This window comes from Elephantulus edwardii, unplaced genomic scaffold, assembly GCF_000299155.1.
Source record: "Elephantulus edwardii isolate Elephantulus edwardi_28Jun2011 unplaced genomic scaffold, EleEdw1.0 scaffold00096, whole genome shotgun sequence".
Classification (NCBI taxonomy): Eukaryota; Metazoa; Chordata; class Mammalia; order Macroscelidea; family Macroscelididae; genus Elephantulus; species Elephantulus edwardii.
Window position 1 is genome coordinate 6,612,391 of NW_006399846.1, and position 16,706 is coordinate 6,629,096.

Sequence of the window (16,706 nt, forward strand, 5' to 3'; positions counted from 1 at the left end):
CACATAACAACAACAATATGCCCAAAGTATGTTAGATGAACTTTCATCTTCTTTGACTCCAAGGAGTACTCTGGCTGCACCTTCTCTAACTGTTTCTTCTTTTGGTAATCCATAGAATATTCAGCATTCTTCTCTAACATCACAATTCAAACGCAGTAATTCTTCTAAGTCATCCTTATTCATTATCTAACTCTTAGATGCACAAAAAAATTATTGAAAAGACCATGGTCTGAATCAAGCACACTTTAGTCCTCAAACTCACATCATTGCTTCTCAATAATTTGGAGAAGTCCCTGACTGCATACTTTGCCAGTGCAATCCATCTCCTTATCTTCTGACTGCGCGCACTAAGGGCATTGATTGTGGATCCAAGTAAGATGGAGTTGTTTACAGTTTCCATCTTTTCTCTATCTACCAGAACATTAAAAGTGATCAGGACTTGAAGCACTTGCTGCACAATTGTCAGAATTAGTCTCACATACTTCAAGCATGTTGTTAGGAAAGGCTATTCTTGGAGAGGGACATCATGCTTAGAAAGGAGGAGTGTTGACAAAACTGGAAGACATTCAACCAGATGGATTGACACAGTGACTGCAGCAATTGCTCGAGTATGTCAGAAAGTATGAAGATGGTACAGGGTTGGACAGGGTCTAGATCTATTGTTCAAAGGGTCCCTGTGAGCTGGACTCCACAAGACCGCACCTATAAACAACAATCATGATGTTGCCTCTCTGTCCAGTGAGAATTTTGTTTTCTTGACACTGAGATAAAATCCATATTGAAAGCTGTCTCCTTTTGACCTTCTGCAGCCTCCACTTCAAGTCCTCATGATAATGCATTGTAAAGACACATGCTCCTTTTAGAAAAATAATTCTGTCTGGGAAGACAACAAGGAAGAAAGGAATATAAAAGAAGCCTCAACTATGCTTGTAGTGTTTAATTTCTTAACAAAAAGGGCATATTTACGCTTGCTGTATTTGCTGTCATTTTCTATTTCAAAAAAATTATAAAAGTTTTTAAGCAGTCCTATAGCTCATAAAATATACATAAACAAGTTCAAAATAGACATATATGAACCTACATGTACAAATTCAGGAGTTCTGATGGCCTAGAGCTAAGAAGCTGTGCTGCAATCTCAAAGGCGTATAGTTTGGGTCCACCAGCTGCTTGCTGGAAAAATAGGGACGATCTTCTCCCATGCAATTTTCTGCCTCTGAAAATCTGCTGAAATATCAACTGTGATTCAGTGTCAACTCAGTGGAACATGACAATATCAACAACATGTGCAAACTAAAACCATAAAAGCCTTAGTAGAAAATGCAGAGTAATACTGGTAGGGGTAGTTTTAATAATGGTTAGCCTAATATAATAACCACAAATAGCAAAAGGCAAAATAAATGACATTTACAAATTTTAAATAGAAAGCTCATAAAAATTAACACTTGTTCATGAAAAGACTTAACAGAAAAAGTACAAACTACCAACTGGGAGAATATCTTCAGAAACTATATGTCCAATAAAAATCTAACCACCAAACTACACAAAAAAAGAACTTTGAAAACAACAAAATAAGCAATTTTAAAATAGGCAAAAGACTTGAATAGACATTTCATGAGAGAACATTCAAATGGTCACCAAACACATGCAAAGCTGATCAGTGCATTTTTCATGAGAGAGATGCAAATCAAAACTACAATGAAGAACGAAGATAACATTTTATTTCCACTAGCATGGCTAAAATTGGAAGGAAAAAACAAAGAGCATGAAAATAACAAATGTTGGCGAGGACGTGAGCATATTGGAACCCTCATACACTGTTGGTGGAAATGAAAAATGATACAGCCTTTGTAGAGAAGGGTATGGTGGTTCCTTAAAAAAAAAAGTAAAGTAAAATTATGGTGTGGGTGTGGGTGTTGTTAAGGGCCGTCGAGTAGAGTACAACTCATAGCGACCCAGTGACAATAGATCTGAATCCTGTCCTAGCCTGTGCCATCCTCATCATCTCATGTGCTTGAGCCTATTGCTGCCTTCACTGTTCAATCCATTTTGATAGGAGTCTTCTCTTTCACGGACCCTCCATCCTTCCAAACATAGTTACTCCTAGGAACATGTTCAAATTATGAGAGACAAAGCTTTGCCATCCTTGCCTCCAATGAGCACTCTGGCTGCAGGTTTTCAAGACCTACCTTTTCATTCTTTTGGTAGTCTATGAGATATTCAGTACTCTTCTCCAACACCACAACTAAAACGCATTAATATCTACTGAAAGAATTGAAAGCAAAGACTCAAAAAGAGACTTGTATACCAATGTTCACTGCTGCACTATTCAAAAGAGCCTAAAGGTGAAAACAAGCTAAATGCCCATCAATTAGCAAATGGATAAACATGAGATTCTTAACAGCTTCAGCTTGCTTGGCTCCACAAGCAACACTCTTCTCACCAGCAGCCAGAAAATCAAAAGATGAATTACATTGGGAAAAATCTCCTGTCAGGGACCTCTCCAGAGTACTGAAAAGCAATGTCAATCTGGAGACTGAGGTGTGCCTGATGTAGGCTATGGTATTCACAATTATTTGTTATGCATCAGAGAGCTGGATAATGACTAAATATGATAGAAGAATTGATGCCTTTGAGTTATGGTGCTGGAGAAGAGTACTGAACATACCCTAGACTGCTAAGAGAATAAACAGGTGCATCCTGGAGAGGGTGAAATCAAGCTACTTCTTGGAAACAAGGATTTTGAAACTCCATGTGAGATACTTTGGGCATGTTGCAAGGAGGGACCAGTCCTTGGAGAAGGACATCATGCTTGAAGGGTGGAGAGACCGCACAAGAAAGTAAGAGCCTGGATGAGATGGATTGACTCAGTGGCTGCGATAATGGAGGTAGGTGTGTCAGAGACAATAAAATTGGCTCAGGATAGAGCTGGGTTCAGTGCTGCTATACATAGGGTCAGTATGAATCAGAGTCAACTTGATGGCACATAACAATGACAAACAAAATTTAATAATACAAAGAAATGCCCGTCTATGAGTTGGAGAAATAAAATCTTGATACATGCTACAATTTTGATAAGAGTTTAAACACATTATACTGAGTGAAATAAGTAACAAAAATGATAAATACTGTATGTCTTAATTTTACAGAAAAAGACAATGAAAGGCAAATGTACAGACACCAAAGTTTGTAGTGGTTATGAGGAGTGGGAGGAAATTGAAAAAGAAGGGTTAATGGTGATGGGAACAAAATCACATTAATTAAAGGGTAGAATTTGACTGTCAACTATCACACATTTATTATTGTTGTTGTTAAGTGTTGTCAAAAATTATTCATAACAACCCTACGAACAACAAATCTGAACCCTGTTCTATCCTGTGCCATCTCACACTTCCTGAGATATTAGAACCCACTACAGCAGTTACCATGTCAATCCCCTGGTTGAGGTTCTTCCTCCCTCTCCAAGGAATAGCCCCTCCTAGCAACATGCCTAAAGTATGTGAGGCAAAGCCTCATCAACCTTGCCTCCAAAGAGCACTGCAGGTGCACCCTCTTCAAGACATATTTGTTTGTCCTTTCAGATGTCCATGGGATGTTCAGTGCTCTTCTCCAACACCACAGTTCAAAGGCATCAATTCTTCTGTCATCCCTATGCATTGTCCAGCTCTCAGATGTATAGCAAGTGATCAAAAATAACATATTTAAATGGGTGTACATGTTATTTACACAAACAGTGGAATTGACAAAAGTTCTAGATAAATACTTTTCAAAGAATAACAATATGAAGAGTAGCTACTGAGGCTGCTGATACACAACCAAATAGGTCATGGGATTGAGTTGCTTAAGTCAGGATGTTCAGATCAAAACTTCATGAGACTTCCTCATCAGGATGTTCAGATCAAAACTTCATGAGACTATTTCCTAGTTTGATGTGTCTTATAATACTTGGCTCTGTCTTCTCAAGCTGCTCTTTGAAATCTTCCATCCAGCTCTTTCACTTCAACAAATCTTCTCTTTGTTTTAGCTCCTCCATGCTCTAATGGAATTTTCATAGTTTCTTCTGAAATCCATTTTGATTTTTTCTTTCTCTCTGTCTTTTACTCCTTGATTTCATCCCATAACTTCTCTACTCTTCTATAATTGGTGTTTAGTACATCAAACCTGTTCTTAAGATGATTTTTTTTAGTTCAGGTGGGATACTCAAGGTCATATTTTTGGTTCTTGTGGGATTCAGCTTCTTCAGTTTCAATTTTTTTTAACTTGAACATAAGAAATTGATGGTCTATTCCAGTCAGAACTTGGTCTGTTCCTGATTGCTAATTTTTAGTTTCTCCAACAATTCTTTTTCCACAGGTGTAGTCAATATGATTCCTGTGCACTCTGTCAAGTGAAGTCCATGTGTAATGCCATTTCTTGATTTTTTTAAAAAAAGGTATTTGCTATTAATAAATCATTAAATGTACGTTTCAATCATTTGCTCTCCAGTCTCAATTCTATCACGTTTGTACTTTCCGACTGCCATTCCTTCCTCTTTGTTTTCAACTTTCACATTCAATAATTATGAATTATATTACCAATTATACATATAATAATTATATATTACCAGTAATTATTAATAAATCCTGACTGTAAAAATTGGTCCAAATCCTCTTTGGTTTTGTGTTAGTGCATATATTGGAATAATAGTCATATTAACAGATCCTTGTGTAGGTATGGATAGTATGCCTTTACTCAAACATTGTATTTTAGGAGAGACCTTGAAATTGACCTTTTAATTATAGATGCAACACCATTCTTCATCAGCTTTTCCAGGCATAGTAGATCATGATTCAAAGTGGTCTGTGCCAGTCCATTTCAGTTCACTAATGCCTAGAATCTATCTTCATGCATTCAATGTTTTCAACTTAATTTTTTACAACTTCTAGGTTTTGTACAGTCCTACTTCATACATTCAACATTCCAATTTACCACTCATTGTTTGCAGCCGTTTTAAACTATGGTTAACATTGAGAAGAATGGGGATCACAGAACACTTAATTGGGCTCATATGAAATCTATGCTTATACCAAGAAGCTCTTTTCCGCACAAAACAGGGGAACACGGTTTAAAATCAGGAAGAATATTCATCAGGGTGATATTCTTTCCATGCCTATACAGTCTGTATGCTGAGCAAATAATTTGTGAAGCAGGACTCTATGAAGAATATGGATTGGAGGTAGACAACCTGTGTTACGCAAATGATGCAACCTTGTTTGCTGAAAGTGAGGAGCACCTAAAATACTTATTGCAGAGAGCAAAGACTGCAGCCTTCAATATAGATTATATTTCAATATCAAGAAAGCAAAAAGCCCTTTCCACTGGGCCAACAGGCAACATTATGAAAGTTGAAGCAAAGATTGAAACTGTCAACAACCTCATCTTACTTGAATCTACAATCAACAGCATTAGTAGGAACTGTTAGGAGACATAATGTTTTGGGCAAATCAGCTGTAGGAAACCTCTCCAAAATACTGAAGAACAATAAAGTCAACTTGAAGACTAAGGTTTAGTTGACTCAGGCCATGGCCTTTACACTCACTTGTTATACATCTGAGAGCTGGCCAATGAATAAAGATGACAAAGAAGAATTGGTGCCTTTGAGCTCTGATGTTGGAGAGTACTGAATATCCTGTGGACTGCCAAAAGAATTAACAGGTAGGTCTTGAAAAGGTGTTGCTAGAGTGCTCTTGGAGGCATAGATGGCAAAGCTTTTTCTCCTACACTTTGGACATGTGGCTAGGAGAGGGTATTCCTTGGAAAGGGATATCATTCTTGGAAAGATCGACGGTCAGCAAAAAAGAAGACCTTCAATGAGATGGATCAACATGGTTGATGCAGAAATGAGCTCATATGTATTAGAGAAGATCAGGACAATACAAGGTCACTATGAGTCATGCTCAACTCAACACCACCTAACAACACCAGTTTGTTGTGTTAGAGGCTCTGGTAGTAGAGTTTGTAAAAAGTTTTACTGCCAATTCAAAGGCCAAACTTCTCTGGTGGTTGAAATCCACTGGTGAATCTGAGGAAGAACAATGAGCAACATCTTTCTGTGTGATTTTACAGCCTTGGAAACCTGCTGGAGGGTCAGCAATCAGTCAGTTTTGACTCGACAGCAATGAGAGGGTTTTTTAACTACATTTGTAGTGGCTAAGATCTTAAATGCTTGTAACCAGCCATCCAAGGTGCAACAATTGATTTGTATTCACCAGGAGCAAAGTCAGAGAGGAATATGGAATGCATGGTTAATTGCCTCCAAGAACAATTGCTTCTTTTGCCATAAAACCAGAAGAACCAGTCGTCCCAGCTACCATTGCTAGACATTTTGATCAAAGATTCCATAGAAGAATCTTAATCTAAAGGGGAGAAACAGATAACAGAGTCTAGAATTCTAATAGAACCCAAACTTTCTGGGGCTGTAGAGAGTGGATAAAACAATTGCCTTGAAACAATTGCCCTTAAATAATCTTTAAACGTTATACCAGAAATGTACCCTGAATTCCTCTTAAAATTTAACAATAGTTTTTAGCTTAACTGATTAAAAAAAGGTCTCTTCTGAGCACTATGTTTTTCTGAGAACTATCTGTATGGGATCAAAGTGACAACAGGTAATTTGAACTATTAGATAGGAATCTAAGAGGCAGTGAATTAGGGTTAATAATGGAAGAACAGTAGAGAAAAGGATGGCAAGAAGGTTGCACAATTGAAGACAATAATGCCTTCATTACTAAACTATCCATGTAGAAGCTGTTGAATTGGTGTGTGTGGCTTGCTGTATGTAGTCTTCACAACAACACAATAAACACAATTTGTGGGGGAAGGTTTCCAAGTGTAAATATAGTATTCTATCTTGAAATATTCTGAAACAATCATTTTAGTGTCTGCAGTTCTTTGAGAAGTAGAGGGTCGGCGAAAGAGAGGAAGACCCTCAATGAGATTGATTGACACTGATTGTAGCAATGGGCCTGGGCATGATGGAGATTAGGTTAGGGCAAGGTTTCAATCTGTTGTTCATAGGGTCGATGTGGGTTGGAATTGGCTCAACAGTATCAAACAATAACAATAGCAAATATACTGTTATAAATATCTCTTAAATACTGAGGAGTATCTCATTTCTTTGGGGTGTTCTTAGGTCAAATATTATGAACATTTTGAAAGTTTTTAATACAAATTGGCAATCATAACAATCAATCCTTGCTAAGGAGTGTTGTTAAATATGGTCATTAATTCTGACTGACAGTGACTCTGTATGAGAAAGCACATTGCCTGGTCTACTTTATATGCAAGCTATTATACATCCAAGAGAAAGTTCCAGAGTCTCTTCTGATATCCATTTAGTCTTTTCATCCTTTCTTCTTAATGGCCTTTTGCTTTCTTCATCTATTATCTCCTTGATGTCATCTCACAATGCATTTGGTCTTCTTCAGTCATTACTATTCAGTACATTAACTCTATTCCTGAGTCTTTAAATTCAGCTTACAGATACTTAGGATTGTAATTTTCCTTTCATGAATTTGTTTTTGGTATCTTCAGCTTCAACTTGGGCTTACATAAGAGATATTGATGGTCAGTCCCAGTCTTATTCTGACCAATTATATTGAACTTTCCCATTGCCTCTCCACAGGTAGAGTGGATTTGACCCTGTGTATTCTACCCAGTGAGGTTAACATGTATGTTGTTGCTATGATTCACAGTGATATTATGAGTAACAGATCAGAAATTTGTACTATCCTGCACCATCTTCACACTCTCTGACATACTCAAACCTCATTGTTATGATCACTTTCCCAATCTATCTCCTTGTGAATTATCCTCTCTTTCCCTGAACTTCCACCAACCTTTCCCAATATGATGTCCTTTTCCAAGGACTAGCTTCTCCTGACAATATGCTCAAAGTCTGTGAGATGAAGTTTCACGAGCCTTGCCTTTAAGGAACATTCTAATTGCATTCTTCCAAGACAGATTGGTTTGTTCTTTTGAAAGTTCATGAGATATTCAATACTCTTCACCAACACCACAATTCAAAAGCATTTGTTCATCTTTTGTCTTCCTAATTCATTGCCCAACTTTCAAATGCATACAAAGCAGTTGAAAATACTGTGGCCTGAATTAGGTGCACTTTAGTCTTTAAAGTGATATCCTTACTCTTCAGCATTATGAAGAGCTTCTTCCCCCCCCCTTTTTTTAAAAAAATGAATTTTAATGAAAGTTTACAGACTTAGGGTTTCCAGTCATTCATTGTTTGTTGCACCCCTTCCCCCTTAATTCACTCTTCTCCTTGAAAAGAAAGAAAAACTCTCTCATTGTTACGATTTTCACGTCCCCCCCCCCACTCCAAGTCCACTCCACTATGCACCCTTCACTCTGGACTTCTGTAATGACAATAATACCCATTCATATATCCCTTTTAAACTGTTCTCGTGGAGAGCTGCTTGACAGCAGACTTTGCTAATACAACACATTGTTGGGTTTCTTAACTGTGGCTACCATAGTTATTGTTTGTAAATCATTGTAAAATAAAACTGTTACAACTTCAATCTTTTCTCCATCTATCAGGATGTTGCCATAGGTATAGCTGCTGTTAATGTTTATAAAAGGCATTTTCAATGAAGTCATTGGCATACCAAATTCTATTATAAGATCTCTCATGTTGTTTCTATTACCAAGGACTTATTTCCAACTGCTGATTCTTCTTTCTTTGTTTACAGTTTTCACATTCCAATTACAAATAATTACCAATGTATTTGATTATATGTTTGATCAGTTTCAGACTACAAAAGTTCATAGAAATTCTCAATTTCTTCATCTTTGGCTTTGGTGGTTAGTATCTAAAATTGAATAATAGTCAAATTAATAAGTCTTCCTTCTACTGATAGCATTTGACTTCAGTTTAGATCTTAAAATGTTCTTTATGGCAGTGAATGTGCTGCCATGCCTCTTGAATTTTCATTCCTAACATAGTAGACCATATACGGTCTAATTCAAAATGGCCAATACCCATCCATTGCAGCTCACAAATGCCTAGGATAATAATTTTTACGCGTTCAATTTTATTTTGACAACTTACAATTTTCCTAGATCTATACTTTATGTATTCCATATTCTGACTATAAATGTTCCTTCTCAGTTTGAATTATGCTACATCAGCAAATGAATGTCTAAAATCAGAGGAGCAGAAAACAAAAATGTAAATAAGTAAAAATTCTTTCTTCCTGACCCTGGAATATAGTCAGAGGTCTATTCTCAATCATACTCACATATTAACACACACACACACACACACACACACACACACACACATATATATATTTCTATTCACAAACCATCTCCCCTGATTTTCCCCTGAACCTATGATGAGGTTTTAATGGTGGATCTGGTACTAGCAAATATGAGAAGGGCCATCTAAATTAGTCATCAAAGTATAAAAGTTATAAAAGGTAATAAGCTCCAGATCCACTGTTGTAGAATGAGACTGACATCAGGGTTAGGGTGAGACTGAGAAAAATTAGGTATACAGCATTGAAACAGATGAGGGAGAGAACAGTTTAAAAGTGATATATGATTGGGTACTATGGTTATAACAAGAGTCCAGAATGAAGGTTGCATAGTGGAGTGTACCTGGGCGGGAGGGGGGGCGGGGAATTGTATACCAATGAAGGAATTTTTCTTTTACTTTTCAAGGAGAAGAGCGAACTGGGGGGAAGGGGTGGGCAGGAAGAAAAGTGCAACAATGAATGAATGGAAATCCAAAATCTCTGTAAATGTTCATTAAAATAAAAAAATTAATAAAAAAATTGTTAAAAAAAGATAATAAGCTCCAGATCCTTAAAGGTTGTTTGGTTGGTTGTTGGTTTGTTGTTTGGTGGTGGTTTTTTTTCTCTCTCTTAGGGATGAAAGGGTTTATTGTATTTGGGAAGTTTTTTTACATGTTGCTGCAGCTTTGTTTCATATATGCTTATTTGCTTATCATTTGCTCTTGTGAGCACAGCACTTGTCTGTCAGTTTGCTGTACTCAAGTGACTTGCAGGTTGCTGTGATGCTGGAACCAGCAGGATCACTCATGATGGACAGGTTTCAACAGAGTTCCCAGATTAAAACAGATTAGACAGCAGGATTGGTCATACACTTTTGAAATAACAGGCCTTTGAAAATCCTATGAACAATAGAAGAAAACTGTTAAATATATTATTGGAGGTAGAACCTCAAATTGGAAGTCACTAAAAATTGAAGAGAAACAGCTGCAAACATCTATTAATAATTGGAATATGGAATGAATGAAGTATAAATCTAGGGAAATTGGAAGTTGTAAGAAATGAAATAGATATTGCATTGAGTTTAACATTATAGGCATGGACTAGTAGTATTGGATTGACTGGTATTGGCTACTTTGAAGCAGACAATTTTAGTATCTATTATGCTGGAAATGAGGAGGGGTCAGGCCTTGGAAAAAGACATCATGCTTGGAAAGGTGGAGGGTCAGAGAAATAGAAGAAGAGCCTCAATTAGATGGATTGACACAATGACTGTATCAATGGACTCAAGTAGAACAGAGATGATCCAGATGGCAGGATATAGCAAGGTTCAGATCCATGTTCATAGGGTCTATATGAGTTATAGTTGACTTTATGACACCTAACAATAATAACAACATGGAAATAAGGGGGAGATGGAGATCCACTTTGCATTTGAGACAGTCTAAGATCCATGACATTGCTCGAGACTGTTCCATAAAGAAGCAAATGTGCTGTTAGCTCAAGCAAGGAGCCCTTTCAATTAACTTGGACTAAGACTGCAAAGACAACAGAGTAGGGAAGCCTGTTAGAAAGATAGTCTACACCCTGAAGCAAGTCCAATACCTTAAACGAACGACTGATCACTCTCAACTTCTTACGGATTTTAATCTCTATTTCAAAAGGGCCTCCCGAATGTCATTCCATTACTATTAACCATACCCTTGCCACCTATCTTAGAAGCCAGAATGGTTCAATAGTGCATCTGTCAAACAGTCACCATTTTCTTTTCCCTTCTTGGCAAAAAGTAGAAGCTTCAGTTGTTCTTTTAGAAGAAATTCCTGAAGTCACTGTTGCTAATCTCTTGCTTCAAGACTATCATGGAGCTACAGATTGCATTGGGGCAGAGCAGGTTAATTCTTGACTCTCTGCCAGCCTTTTCCAGTGCAAAAGAAATTAAACAAGCCTGGGAACACTATGGCTGATTGATTTTCCATAAGGGCTGGATAGGTTGGCTGAGCAGCATAATGAAATCATAACCAGTCCCAGGTTGGACACTGGTTCCTATTGGAATACACCTGAATCAACTGTTAAATCTTCCATTGTGCAATGTCAGAGGCCTCCCAAAGGGAATCCCCAAAGTCGGCTATGACGTATTAATTGGACTCCATGCTTTTTGACACATGTAATTTGTACATATACAGGATGACATTATGGCTTCAATGTGATGATGGCTTGTGACACAGTGCACAAATGCCACAGTTGGCACTTTCTACTGCCCTCATTGGCTGCTGGCCAGGCTTGTTTGAGCTAATAGCCGAAACCTAATGGGCTGAATCCTACCAACCTCACCTCTGAATACATACACACACTTATACAATCCTGTAACACCTCTGTTGCCTGCAGTATGAGTTCAGACTCCTTAACATGACTTCCAAGTTACAATATGACCTTGGGTTAGTCTTTAATTCTAGTCTGCGGTCTCATATCTCTTCTTTTACTTTGTTCTCCAAAAACATTTCTCTTCTGTGTGTGGTTTTGTTTTTGTGTTTTTTTTTAAAGACTGTCCTGAACTTTCAAGTCTCCAAACCTTTGTTCCCCATTTGTCACTCTTTCTGGCATGCTTTCTGTATCTTCCTGTGGAAAGATTTTCATTCTTTAGGCCTAGATCTGCTCATCAAATGAACCTTACTAAAAGATTTAGAAAGTATTCATCCTTCTCGTGGGCCTCAGTGGTACTCCTCTTCAGCTTGTTTCATTCTGTTATATATTTTTTAGTTATTTATTCATCTGGCAAATATATATTGAAACATCTACTGTATGTCACAACTGAAAGTGAGGAGGATATGAAGCGCTTGCTGCAGAAGATTAAGGACTATCACTTTCACTATGGATTACACCTCAACAACAAGAAAACAAGTACCCTCACCAAAGGAACAAGAGTCAACATTATGATAGATGGGAAAAGTATTGAAGCTGTCAATTATTTTATCTTCCTTGGAGCCACAATCCACACCTTTGGCACCAGCAGTCAGGAAATTAGGAAACAAATTGCATTGGGCAAATCTCTCTCAGGGACCTCTCCAAAATGCTGAAGAGCAACAATGTCAGTTTAAAGACTAAGCTGCAACTGTTTCAGGCTATGGTCTTCTCAACCATCTAATATGCATCAGAAAGCTGGACAATGAATAAGCATAACCAAAAAAGAATTGATGCCTTTGAGTTGGGGTGCTAGAGTACTGAATATCTCATGGACTGCCAAAAGAATAAATAGATGGGTCTTGGAGAAGGTGCAGCAAAAGTGCTTCTTGGAGACAAGGATAGTGAAGCTTCATTTTTCATACTTTTGAAATGTAGCTAGGTGAACTTATTCCCTGAAAAGGGATATTAAGCTTGGAGAGGTTGAGATTCAGCAAAGGAGAAGAAGACATCCCTCTCTCAGTAAGATAGAGGACATGGTTACTTCAGCAATGGGCTCTATTGTGTCAGAGATGATGAAGATATAGGATGAAGGCACAGGATAGGACAAGTTTCAAACAAGCTGTTCATAGGATTGCTGTGAATTGTACTCAACTTGAAGGCACCTAATAACTGCTGTATGTCAAATCCTATCTTAGAAATATACACAAGTCTCAACTTTGAGAAGCTCATCTTCTAGAAAGGGAAATATATATGCATTTAGTTATACTATATAATGTGTTATCAGAAACCTTGAAAATGGACTTTTCCATGGGCAATCTCCTCCCAGGTAATTTACACAGAAGGATTGGCAATCTCCTCCCATGTGATCAACTGTCTCTGAAAACCCACTAGAGAGCCAGCTGTGGGTCTGTTCTGACTTGATGGTACAAAGAGGGCATTAGCCCTCTTTGGGCTCAGTCTCAAGCTTTCTTAACTGCAGACACATAGTCCTTCAAATCACCAACAGCTGTGGAACCAATATAACAGAGTGTTTTCCATATTGTGAAAGACAATGGTGGAGAGTGGGTGAAAAGATTGTAGCACTGCTGTGAAGAGATTGTGGCAAGGTGTAACCAGAGGAGCCCTGGAGATGAAACTACAGTTAAAGTTTTTTGTTTGAAGAAAAAGCTGACTTGTAATTGCTCTGAGACAAAGTTTGCTGGATGACTGAGGCAATTAGAGGTGCATTTGTGCTGCTAAATTGAATTTGTACTTTCACTAACTGAGGAATTGTGCCTTGTTAAGCTGGTTTGGGATTGTTGGACTAAACCTGCATTTGTGTTGTATGATATTCTTTGCATCCCCCAATTCCCCAATCTATTTCCCTAATTAACTCCACCATTTTAAGTAAAGTCTGCGAATCAAGTTGCAAAGAATATTGGACCCAATGATTGGTAGAAATAGGAGCACAAGCATGTGAGGTGACATCTTTGACCATGTAGCTGTTTGTATGAGCCTATGGAACTGAGAAAGGTTGATTCAAAGAATTATCTGTATTCATCCTCCTACCCCGCTAGTGCCATCAAGAGAATAGAAGATGGGCTGTGTGATCTGATTACTAGTTATTAATTCAATCCCAAGATGTTGTAAAGGCAGACAGTTAGAGTCCACACCTCAGAAGCCATTGAAAACAGTATGAAGAACTGTTCTTTGAAGACACACATGAGGCCATTATGAGCTAGGATGAACTTGAAATTGCTTGATAGCAACTGGTGGTGGTGAAGGGGCCCAGGATGAAAATATTAGTGTTAACTCTCATTGAGTGAACTGTAATTCATAGTGAACATATCTAAACCTTGTCCTATTCTGTGCAAGCCCATTGTCGTAGTCACTATTAATCCATCTCATTGATAAGCTTTCTCTCTTCAGTGGCTCTACCTTTCCCGAAATGATGTCTTTTTCCAAGGTTTGGCCCTTCCTGATAACATGCTCATTTTGTATGAGACAAAATTTCCCCATCCTTGCCTCTAAGGAGCACTCATTTGTTCTCCAAGACAGATTTGAGTATTCTATTGACAATCCATGGGACAGTTGATATTCTTCTCCAAGTTGCTCTCAGTGGACTACAACTTACAGCAACTTTATGAATGATGAATTGGAACCCTACGCTAACCTGTGCCATTTTTATCATCTCTGCAACACTTGATCCCATTGTTGAGGTCACTGTGTCAATTCACTCATTAAGGATCTTTTCCTTCTTTGCTAACGTTCTACTTTTCCAAGCATGATGTCTTTTTCCAAGGGCTGGGACATGCTCAAGGTATGTGAGACAAGATTTCATCATTCTTCCCACTAAGGAGTAGCCTGTCTGCAATCTAAAACATATCTGTTCTCTTGGTTATCCAAGGGATATCTCCAGAACCTCAACTCAAAGGCATCACTTCTGTCATTTTTATTCACTGTCCAACTCTCAGATGTATAGAAAGTAACCAAGAAGACCATGGCTTGAATCAGGTGCATCTGAGTCTTGAGAATGACATGTTCTTCCTCACTTTGGAGAGATCCTTGACTGCAGACTTTCCCAATGAAATGTGTCTCTTGATCTCCTACCTGCTGTACCATAGCTGTTGATTGGGGAGCCAAGTGAAATGAAATCATTGTCAATTTCTATCTTTTTGCTATCTATCATCATGTTATCTACCAGCCTAGGTGTGAGGATTTTTGTTTTCTTGGTGTTAAAATGCAATTCATACTGAATATTGTAGTCCTTCGTCTTGAAGGAAGTGCTTCAAGTTTTAATACTGGATAGTCAGCCGTGAATAAGAGAGCTTTGTTCCCTGCCCTCAGGGAGTTTATAATCCAATGAATAGCAACATAATAAATAAATAATTAAATACTGGATAGTCAGCCGTGAATAAGAGAGCTTTGTTCCCTGCCCTCAGGGAGTTTATAATCCAATGAATAGCAAAATAATAAATAAATAATTAAAAAAACCCTGGAAAGGACCAAATATATGAACGATTTCATTAATGTGGTTTATGTAGCAACACTTAAACCCTAAATATTAGCAGTGAAGTGTTTCTGATACATACATTATTACTCGAGTGTTTATAGACAACATAGCAAATCAAAAATCTGAAATTCTGAACTGAATTCTAATTAGTAATATTTTTTTCAAAATCGTGGTTCCTAAGATATAGAACAAGTAATTTTGTTTATAATCCTATTTCATCTGGAATTTTCTGTTTTGCCTTATATGCACTTGAGTGATACAAGTTTTTCGCACAAGACTACTAAGCAAAAGGTTTGAACCTATTCGATGAGACTATGGAAGAAAAATTTGTTAAGCAGCTTTCATAAAGATTACAGGCAAAGTAACCATATGAAAGATACATTATAATATATAATATACAGTATATATTAACAACATAATGCTTTGTGTCTCCATGATTTGGAATTGAATTGACAGTCATGAGTTTTCAAATTTATTAAGGAGCCAAAAATCAGGAAAGATGTATGTCAGGGGCTGTATCCTTCCTTCATACCTATTCAGTCTGTAGCCTGAGCAATTCATTCAAGGACAATTAGAAGAAGAATGTGGCATCAAGATCGAAGTAAAATTCACGAACAACTTGTGGATAACACAACCTTACAGAGAGCAAAGACGACTTGAAACATTTGCTGCAGAAGATCAAAGACTACAGCCTTTGGTATGGATTACATCTCAACAACAAGAAAGCAAAAATCCTCATCACTGGACTTTATGGCAACTTTATGACCAATGGAGAAAAGATTGAAGTTGTCAATTATTTCATTTTACTTGGATCCATAACCAGCATCTATGACAATAGCATTCTAAGATCAAACGATGTGTTTCACTGGTAAAGTTTGCTGTCAAAGACCTTTCCAAAGCTCTAAAGAGAAATCATGTCACTTTAAAAATTAAAGTTAGTCTTATTTAAGATTTGGTATTTTAATTGATTCCTCTGCATATAAAAGTTGGACAATAGATAAAAATGGCAGAAGAACAGAAGCGTTGGAATTATGGTATTGAAGTAATGAACCGAATATAACACAGACTGTAAAAAAACAAATAATTCTGTCTTGAAGGAAGTATGAATAGGTTGATTTTTGGAGATAAGGGTGGAGAAACTTCATCTCACACATTTTGAGCATATTTTCAGGGTGAGCCAATCATTGGAAAAAATATCAAGTTGAGAAATGTGGAGGATCAGAATGCGAGAGGAAGGCTGTCAACAAAATGAATTGACTAGTGAATGTAACAACAGGTGTGAGCATGTCAGGAATTATAAGAATGGTGCATGGTGGGGAAGATTCAGATCTGTTCATGGTGTAGTTATGAATCACAGTCAACTCAATGGCGCATAATAACAACATACTAATAGTAAATGAATGATAAGACATCTGAGGACTTTAACCACGGATAATTTATAGTGTTCTCTCTGTTTACACACACATTCTAATGGGGCATATGTGTTTCTCTCTCTCTCTGTCTTAGCTATCCATGATATAATTTTT